The sequence below is a fragment of the Myotis brandtii genome, unplaced genomic scaffold (genome assembly GCF_000412655.1).
Source record: "Myotis brandtii unplaced genomic scaffold, ASM41265v1 scaffold827, whole genome shotgun sequence".
Lineage (NCBI taxonomy): Eukaryota > Metazoa > Chordata > Mammalia > Chiroptera > Vespertilionidae > Myotis > Myotis brandtii.
This window is the reverse complement of record NW_005371360.1, coordinates 26,462-35,302: the sequence shown is the minus strand read 5'-3', so window position 1 is coordinate 35,302 and position 8,841 is coordinate 26,462. Positions and strand designations below refer to the sequence as shown.

Sequence of the window (8,841 nt, the reverse complement as noted above, 5' to 3'; positions counted from 1 at the left end):
TATAAAACTGTGTGTGTGTGTGTGTGTGTGTGTGTGTGTGTGTGTGTGTGTGTGTGTGTGTCGGGGGGAGACAGAGTGAATAGGATGCACAGATTTAATTATTTTTTTATCTTTTGGGGAGGTCGAGGGAGAGGCCCCTCACTTATATCCACATTCTTAGGATATCTGCAAAAGAGCTAGTCGTGGGGGGTGGGGGAGCTGCTGGGTTGGGGTGGGATGTACCCCTGCTGGCTTGGGTATGTGATCTTCCCTAGGGTGTCCTCATCTGGCTGTTCCGCTTCCCAGAAACTCACAAAAAAGCCTTTCTGGGGGGAAGGAGGGGGGATGGGGATGGCCTTGCTTGCCCTAATGTCCTGAGCCCCAGCCTGAGATCCTCGAGGCTCCGAGGCCACGCCTGGGCCATCCCCATGTCCTCGAACCATGTCCAGAGGGCTGTGTTCTTCACCGCTGCAGAGCCAAGGCCCAGTCCCCTTCCTGCATCTCATCCCGACCACGTGCCCTGCAAAGGCCTGTGTCTTGCTCTGCTCTGTGCCTGGGGGAACTGAGCTGGGGGAGCCATGGCAGAGTCCTCCTCAGGCCCCGCACCACCCAGCCCCCAGGTGTTTGTAGAATGGAGTACAGTTGCCCCTTGAACGACACAGGTTTGGACTCTGTGGGTCAGTTGAAACAATCTGGGTATAAGGGGACCCTTGAAGTTCAGAGCGCATTGTTCAGGGGTCAAGTGCATAACAGGGGTCAAGTTCAGGACAGGAAGCATTTCAGGCACCGTGGTCGGTCATAAGTCAGCTGGTGAATGCCCCTCACGGGCCAGGGGTTGGGGGGGGAGCGGCATCCGTCAGGACAGGGGCACTTTTGAACCAGGAGCAGGCCTCAGATTTCGTGCTGGGTTGTTTCACCTCACTATTCTATCCCTACTTCTGCTTTAGGGCAAGTGATTTCTCCTCTCTGAGCCTCAGTTTCCCAATCTGTAAAATGGAGAGAACAGTAATAGTCACCTCTAGGGTTTGGAGGACCTTGTCGCCTCACTGTCCTTGTCTTCTTATTATCTTAGGTTTTTATTTGGAAAAATCCTATCCTATGGAAAAGAGTTGAAAGACCGATACAATAGACACATGATCTTCCCCCCCTCCGTTCTCCATGGTTGGTATTGACCATTTTCCCCTTTCCTTCTTCCTCTCTCTCCCTAACCGCTTTGAAGTAAGTTGCAGCATCATAGCACTTCACTGCGATGCTCTGCGCTCCACCCCATATGCTAAGAATCAGAAGTTCCTCGAGGAAACGACAGGACCATTCCCGCTCTCTGGGCTTTCACAGGGCAGCACAGCCATCTCAGGTCTGTGCTCCACCTTCCCATTCCCCACTGCCCCATATATCTGTATTGTTTTAGTAAAACATTCCGTGCGTAAAATTTACCCTCGTAACCATTTTTAAGCGCACCGTTCAGAGGCAGTAAGCACATTCACATTGTTCTTTTTTGTCGTTGTTCTTAATCGTCACCCCAGGATATTTTTTCCATTGTTTTTTAGAGAGAGTGGGAGGGAGGGGGAGAGACAGAGAAAAACATTGATGTCAGAGAGACACATTGATTGGTTGCCTTGACCGGAATCGAACCCGGGGCCCTTCAGTCCACAGGCCGATGCTCTATCCACTGAGCAAACCGGCTAGGACCACATTGTTCTTTAACCAGCACCACCATCCATCCCCTTCCTCTCTGAAATCAGTAAAAATATATTTTAAAATTTCATTCATCCCTAGCCAGTATTTCTCAGTAGTTAGAACATTGACCACTTCCTTCCTCTCTGAAATCAGTAAAAATATTTTTTAAAACTTCATTCATCCCTGGCCCGTGTTTCTCAGGTGTTTCTCAGTGGTTAGAACATCGGCCACATACTGATCTCTCTCTCCCTCTTCCTTCCTCTCTGAAATCAGTAAAAATATATTTTAAAATTTCATTCATCCCTAGCCAGTATTTCTCAGTAGTTAGAACATTGACCACACACCGAAGGGTCTTGGGTTCAATTCCCGGTCAAGGGCATATATCTGGGTTGCAGGTTAGATCCTCGCCCTGGTTGGGGGGTTGGGGTGCGGTTAGGGGGTTGGGGTGTGTGTGGGAAGCAACCAATCGATGTGTTTCTCTCACATAGATGCTTCTCTCTCCCCCTCCCCTCCCTTCCACTCTCTAAAAATCAATGGAAAAATTATCCTTGGGTGAGAATTAACAGGAAAAAAAAGTCATTGTTTGTCTGATATTCCAATTTAACTGGGCAGCCTGGATTTTATCTGACAATCCTATTCCCCAAGCAACTCAAGGATTCCCTTCACAAATCAGGCCACCTCACCCCTTGACTTAAAACCTCCATCAGGTCCTCACAGCAATCGCCTTGGCCAACAAGGCCCTGCATAGTCAGTAATAGAGGAATGGACCAGATCAGGGGTCCTCAAACTATGGCCCGCGGGCCACATGCAAATACAAATATTGTATTGTCCTCAAACTACGGCCCATGGGCCACATGCAAATACAAATATTGTATTTGTTCCCGTTTTGTTTTTTTACTTCAAAATAAGATATGTGCAGTGTGCATAGGAATTTGTTCATAGTTTTTGTTTAAACTATAGTCCGGCCCTCCAACGGTCTGAGGGACAGTGAACTGGCCCCCTGTTTAAAAAGTCTGAGGACCCCTGGACCAGAGTGTGTTCCCTTTGGCTAATGACTAAAATATTTCTCCAGGCAACCACAGGCTGCAAAATACCAACACTTGCCTCACCCATGATTCAGGCAGGAGGCATATACACTTGAATAGCAGCCCTCCTCCCCAGCCCTTGGAAGATTCCAGAAGAGAAAGAGGGTAGCTCCAACTGAGCCACTGTTTTAAATAAAACTGTGTGTGTGTGTGTGTGTGTGTGTGTGTGTGTGTGTGTGTGTGTGTGTGTGTCGGGGGGAGACAGAGTGAATAGGATGCACAGATTTAATTATTTTTTTATCTTTTGGGGAGGTCGAGGGAGAGGCCCCTCACTTATATCCACATTCTTAGGATATCTGCAAAAGAGCTAGTCGTGGGGGGTGGGGGAGCTGCTGGGTTGGGGTGGGATGTACCCCTGCTGGCTTGGGTATGTGATCTTCCCTAGGGTGTCCTCATCTGGCTGTTCCGCTTCCCAGAAACTCACAAAAAAGCCTTTCTGGGGGGAAGGAGGGGGGATGGGGATGGCCTTGCTTGCCCTAATGTCCTGAGCCCCAGCCTGAGATCCTCGAGGCTCCGAGGCCACGCCTGGGCCATCCCCATGTCCTCGAACCATGTCCAGAGGGCTGTGTTCTTCACCGCTGCAGAGCCAAGGCCCAGTCCCCTTCCTGCATCTCATCCCGACCACGTGCCCTGCAAAGGCCTGTGTCTTGCTCTGCTCTGTGCCTGGGGGAACTGAGCTGGGGGAGCCATGGCAGAGTCCTCCTCAGGCCCCGCACCACCCAGCCCCCAGGTGTTTGTAGAATGGAGTACAGTTGCCCCTTGAACGACACAGGTTTGGACTCTGTGGGTCAGTTGAAACAATCTGGGTATAAGGGGACCCTTGAAGTTCAGAGCGCATTGTTCAGGGGTCAAGTGCATAACAGGGGTCAAGTTCAGGACAGGAAGCATTTCAGGCACCGTGGTCGGTCATAAGTCAGCTGGTGAATGCCCCTCACGGGCCAGGGGTTGGGGGGGGAGCGGCATCCGTCAGGACAGGGGCACTTTTGAACCAGGAGCAGGCCTCAGATTTCGTGCTGGGTTGTTTCACCTCACTATTCTATCCCTACTTCTGCTTTAGGGCAAGTGATTTCTCCTCTCTGAGCCTCAGTTTCCCAATCTGTAAAATGGAGAGAACAGTAATAGTCACCTCTAGGGTTTGGAGGACCTTGTCGCCTCACTGTCCTTGTCTTCTTATTATCTTAGGTTTTTATTTGGAAAAATCCTACCTATGGAAAAAGAGTTGAAAGACCGATACAATAGACACATGATCTTCCCCCCTCCGTTCTCCATGGTTGGTATTGACCATTTTCCCCTTTCCTTCTTCCTCTCTCTCCCTAACCGCTTTGAAGTAAGTTGCAGCATCATAGCACTTCACTGCGATGCTCTGCGCTCCACCCCATATGCTAAGAATCAGAAGTTCCTCGAGGAAACGACAGGACCATTCCCGCTCTCTGGGCTTTCACAGGGCAGCACAGCCATCTCAGGTCTGTGCTCCACCTTCCCATTCCCCACTGCCCCATATATCTGTATTGTTTTAGTAAAACATTCCGTGCATAAAATTTACCCTCGAAACCATTTGTAAGCGCACCGTTCAGAGGCAGTGAGCACATTCACATTGTTCTTTTTTGTCATCGTTCTTGTTAATCGTCACCCCAGGGTATTTTTTCCATTGTTTTTTAGAGAGAGTGGGAGGGAGGGGGAGAGACAGAGAAAAACATTGATGTCAGAGAGACACATTGATTGGTTGCCTTGACCGGAATCGAACCCGGGGCCCTTCAGTCCACAGGCCGATGCTCTATCCACTGAGCAAACCGGCTAGGACCACATTGTTCTTTAACCAGCACCACCATCCATCCCCAGAACTTTCTCATCTTCCCAATATAAAACTGTGTGTGTGTGTGTGTGTGTGTGTGTGTGTGTGTGTGTGTGTGTGTGTGTGTCGGGGGGAGACAGAGTGAATAGGATGCACAGATTTAATTATTTTTTTATCTTTTGGGGAGGTCGAGGGAGAGGCCCCTCACTTATATCCACATTCTTAGGATATCTGCAAAAGAGCTAGTCGTGGGGGGTGGGGGAGCTGCTGGGTTGGGGTGGGATGTACCCCTGCTGGCTTGGGTATGTGATCTTCCCTAGGGTGTCCTCATCTGGCTGTTCCGCTTCCCAGAAACTCACAAAAAAGCCTTTCTGGGGGGAAGGAGGGGGGATGGGGATGGCCTTGCTTGCCCTAATGTCCTGAGCCCCAGCCTGAGATCCTCGAGGCTCCGAGGCCACGCCTGGGCCATCCCCATGTCCTCGAACCATGTCCAGAGGGCTGTGTTCTTCACCGCTGCAGAGCCAAGGCCCAGTCCCCTTCCTGCATCTCATCCCGACCACGTGCCCTGCAAAGGCCTGTGTCTTGCTCTGCTCTGTGCCTGGGGGAACTGAGCTGGGGGAGCCATGGCAGAGTCCTCCTCAGGCCCCGCACCACCCAGCCCCCAGGTGTTTGTAGAATGGAGTACAGTTGCCCCTTGAACGACACAGGTTTGGACTCTGTGGGTCAGTTGAAACAATCTGGGTATAAGGGGACCCTTGAAGTTCAGAGCGCATTGTTCAGGGGTCAAGTGCATAACAGGGGTCAAGTTCAGGACAGGAAGCATTTCAGGCACCGTGGTCGGTCATAAGTCAGCTGGTGAATGCCCCTCACGGGCCAGGGGTTGGGGGGGGAGCGGCATCCGTCAGGACAGGGGCACTTTTGAACCAGGAGCAGGCCTCAGATTTCGTGCTGGGTTGTTTCACCTCACTATTCTATCCCTACTTCTGCTTTAGGGCAAGTGATTTCTCCTCTCTGAGCCTCAGTTTCCCAATCTGTAAAATGGAGAGAACAGTAATAGTCACCTCTAGGGTTTGGAGGACCTTGTCGCCTCACTGTCCTTGTCTTCTTATTATCTTAGGTTTTTATTTGGAAAAATCCTATCCTATGGAAAAGAGTTGAAAGACCGATACAATAGACACATGATCTTCCCCCCCTCCGTTCTCCATGGTTGGTATTGACCATTTTCCCCTTTCCTTCTTCCTCTCTCTCCCTAACCGCTTTGAAGTAAGTTGCAGCATCATAGCACTTCACTGCGATGCTCTGCGCTCCACCCCATATGCTAAGAATCAGAAGTTCCTCGAGGAAACGACAGGACCATTCCCGCTCTCTGGGCTTTCACAGGGCAGCACAGCCATCTCAGGTCTGTGCTCCACCTTCCCATTCCCCACTGCCCCATATATCTGTATTGTTTTAGTAAAACATTCCGTGCGTAAAATTTACCCTCGTAACCATTTTTAAGCGCACCGTTCAGAGGCAGTAAGCACATTCACATTGTTCTTTTTTGTCGTTGTTCTTAATCGTCACCCCAGGATATTTTTTCCATTGTTTTTTAGAGAGAGTGGGAGGGAGGGGGAGAGACAGAGAAAAACATTGATGTGAGAGAGACACATTGATTGGTTGCCTGGGAAGTTTTCTGCCATTATTTCTTCAAATAGGTTTTCAATATCTTGCTGTCTCTCATCTTCTGGCACCCCAATTATTCTGATGTTTGTACGCTTGAAGCTGTCCCAGAGGCTCCTTACACTATCTTCGTATTTTCGGATTCTTTTTTCATTTTGCTTTTCCGGTTGGGTGTTTTTTGCTTCTTCGCATTTCAAATCTTTGGCTTGATTCTTGCGCTCCTCTGGTCTGCTATTGGGTGTAATATTCTTTATTTCCGACCGTGTATGCTTAATTTCTAGTTGTTTCTTTATCATAGCATCGAGGGTCTCATTAGTTTTCGTGAGGCTCTCCAGAAGTTTATTGCAAGCCCTCAAAATTGCGTTTTTTAGCTCTATATCCTCCATTTCTGTCATGTTTTTTTGTCTCCGCATTTTTTATGCTTTCTTGGTGCACCCCCTAGTGGTCTTTGTGCGCAGTCTTGTTCTAGTTGAGCCTTGATTGTTGTAGTTAATACTAGAGGGATTTGACCACCAGGCCGACTGGCTGTGTGAATCAGCTGTGTCTGCCGCGGAAAACTTCTGTCCTCTGGGGAGGTGCTAATCTAGCCTTTGCCTGAGGCTATCCGGCAAATGGCTCTGCGCAGGGCTTGGGCGGGGCGGGCTCAACAGGGCGGGCGGAGGGAGCCGTTATGGTGCCCTCAGTCCTGTTCCCAGAGGCTCTGCTTCTCAGAACCCCCGGAACCGCTGCAAACCTCGGAGGGAAAGCTGCCTTCCAACTGATGCCAGACACTCCCGCTTCTCCCGTTTGGGTCCGAGTCCCCAGCGATTCGCCCGTATCTGGAGCTCAGAGTCTGAGACTCCCCCCTGACCGAAAACGACAACCGCGCTCTCAGCCACCAGCCCGCTTTGCGCGCGCACCTCCGCACCTGAGTTTTTTCCACACTGCGCCTCCTCTGAGCCTCGGTGTGCTGTTATTTTTCCTTCTAGTTGAAGAGTCTCTCCTCAGCCAGCCTTCCTGTGGTTCTGGGTGATGTCCGTTCCGTCTTTTAGTTGTATTTTTGAAGTGGTTGTTTGCGGCAGCAGTCTCCGGTGTTTACCTATGCCGCCATCTTGGTCTCTCCCAGGTTAGGTAACTTAACCCAAGTTCTGTCTTGAATCAGTTATTTCACTGGTGGTTGCAAAACAATGATTTTTCTAAACCTATAGATTCCTTCTACATCTGCTACCTGAATTGTTCCGCAAAGAGGAGCTTTCCCTATACCACCCCCACCCCACTACCCTCCCACCCCCATCATCTTTCTAATCTCTGCCCAGCATTCCTTAGAGCTGATCGCATCCTTTTTCCTCAAACATCCTCTTCCCTTGACTTCCCTGATGCCACACCCTTCTTATTCTCCACATCGCAGATTTTGGATTTGGGGCTTCCGCTTCCTTCAAAGACACAGCATCAAGGACTCCTCTTTCAGGAAGCCTTCCAGCCATGACTGGCAGAGCTATGCCCCTTCCTCTTCTAGGACCTGAAATACACATGACCTTCCAGGTTTATTTCCGCAGACACCCATATTCCACTGTTTGATCAACATTTTGAATTCTGGAAACGCTAGGCCAAGGGCACTGAACTTGGCTTGAAATATTTGGAGTGTTTTTCTTTGTTGATGGGATAGAGAGTGAGGATTTGATAAAAAATAGGTTTGAAAATCATTCCACTAACCCTGTGGATGGAATAGAGTTGAGAAAAAACATGGGAGTAGAAAAATATGTTCAGGAAGCTGCTAGGTCTAAATAATAACAGAAATAACGAGGACAATAATAATACTGTGGCACCAACAGGTTCAATGTCAAAATATTTCCTTCTGGGCACAGGGCTAGACTACGTTTCCCAGCATCCCTTGCAGTGAGGTGAGGCCACGTGACTGACTTGGCCTCTGACTTGGAATGCAAGAGGAAGTGATATAACTCCCAGTCAGATCCATTAAAAACTTTCCAGAGGTGTCTTGTTCTTTCTTTCCCCTTTTGCCAGCTGCTTGGAGAGGACTGGAAGAGAGCTGCCCAGGAAACTTGATCTGCACTTGATTGTCACATACAACAAGAAATAAAACTTTATTGAGTAAACAAACTCCACTAAAACTGAGATTTGCTTATTCCAGCCATTGGTCTACCCTAGGATTTCTCCACACATGACATTTGTGGTCAGATGATTATTTTTATAGGGGAAAGTCCTGTGTATTGTAGGATATTGACCACCATCTCTCACTTTTACCCACAAGATGCCAACAGCAATTCCCCCCCCTCCCCCATCCCATTTGTGACAACCAAATATGTCTCCATACATTGCCAAGTGTCCCCTGGGTGGGCAGAATCACCCCCAGTTGAGAGCCTCTAATCTATTCTTATAACTACATTTATGGAAGCCCTTGGACATGGGCTCAATGTGGCCACAGCTCAGCCTGTCACCCCATCTTCTTCCATCCCTACTTCTACCTGCTTCACCCTCAGCCCTCAGCTCTCCATTGCACTGAAGGCCCCACCTAAGGGTTATTACTGACCTTTTATTCTCCTAAGTTCTGTTTGTGTTACTTCCTAAATAATAATAATAATTTTTTTAAAATATTTTTTATTGATTTCAGAGAGGAAGGGAGAGAGAGAGAGAAATAGAAACATCAATGAT

At 49.0% G+C, this 8,841-nt stretch overlaps 1 protein-coding gene across 1 annotated transcript in view; it reads left to right on the top strand.

Moving 5' to 3' along the window:
* The window catches only part of ARRDC5 (arrestin domain containing 5), a 36,795-nt gene that overhangs the window by 15,124 nt on the left and 12,830 nt on the right, over positions 1-8,841 (top strand). The window lies entirely within an intron of this gene.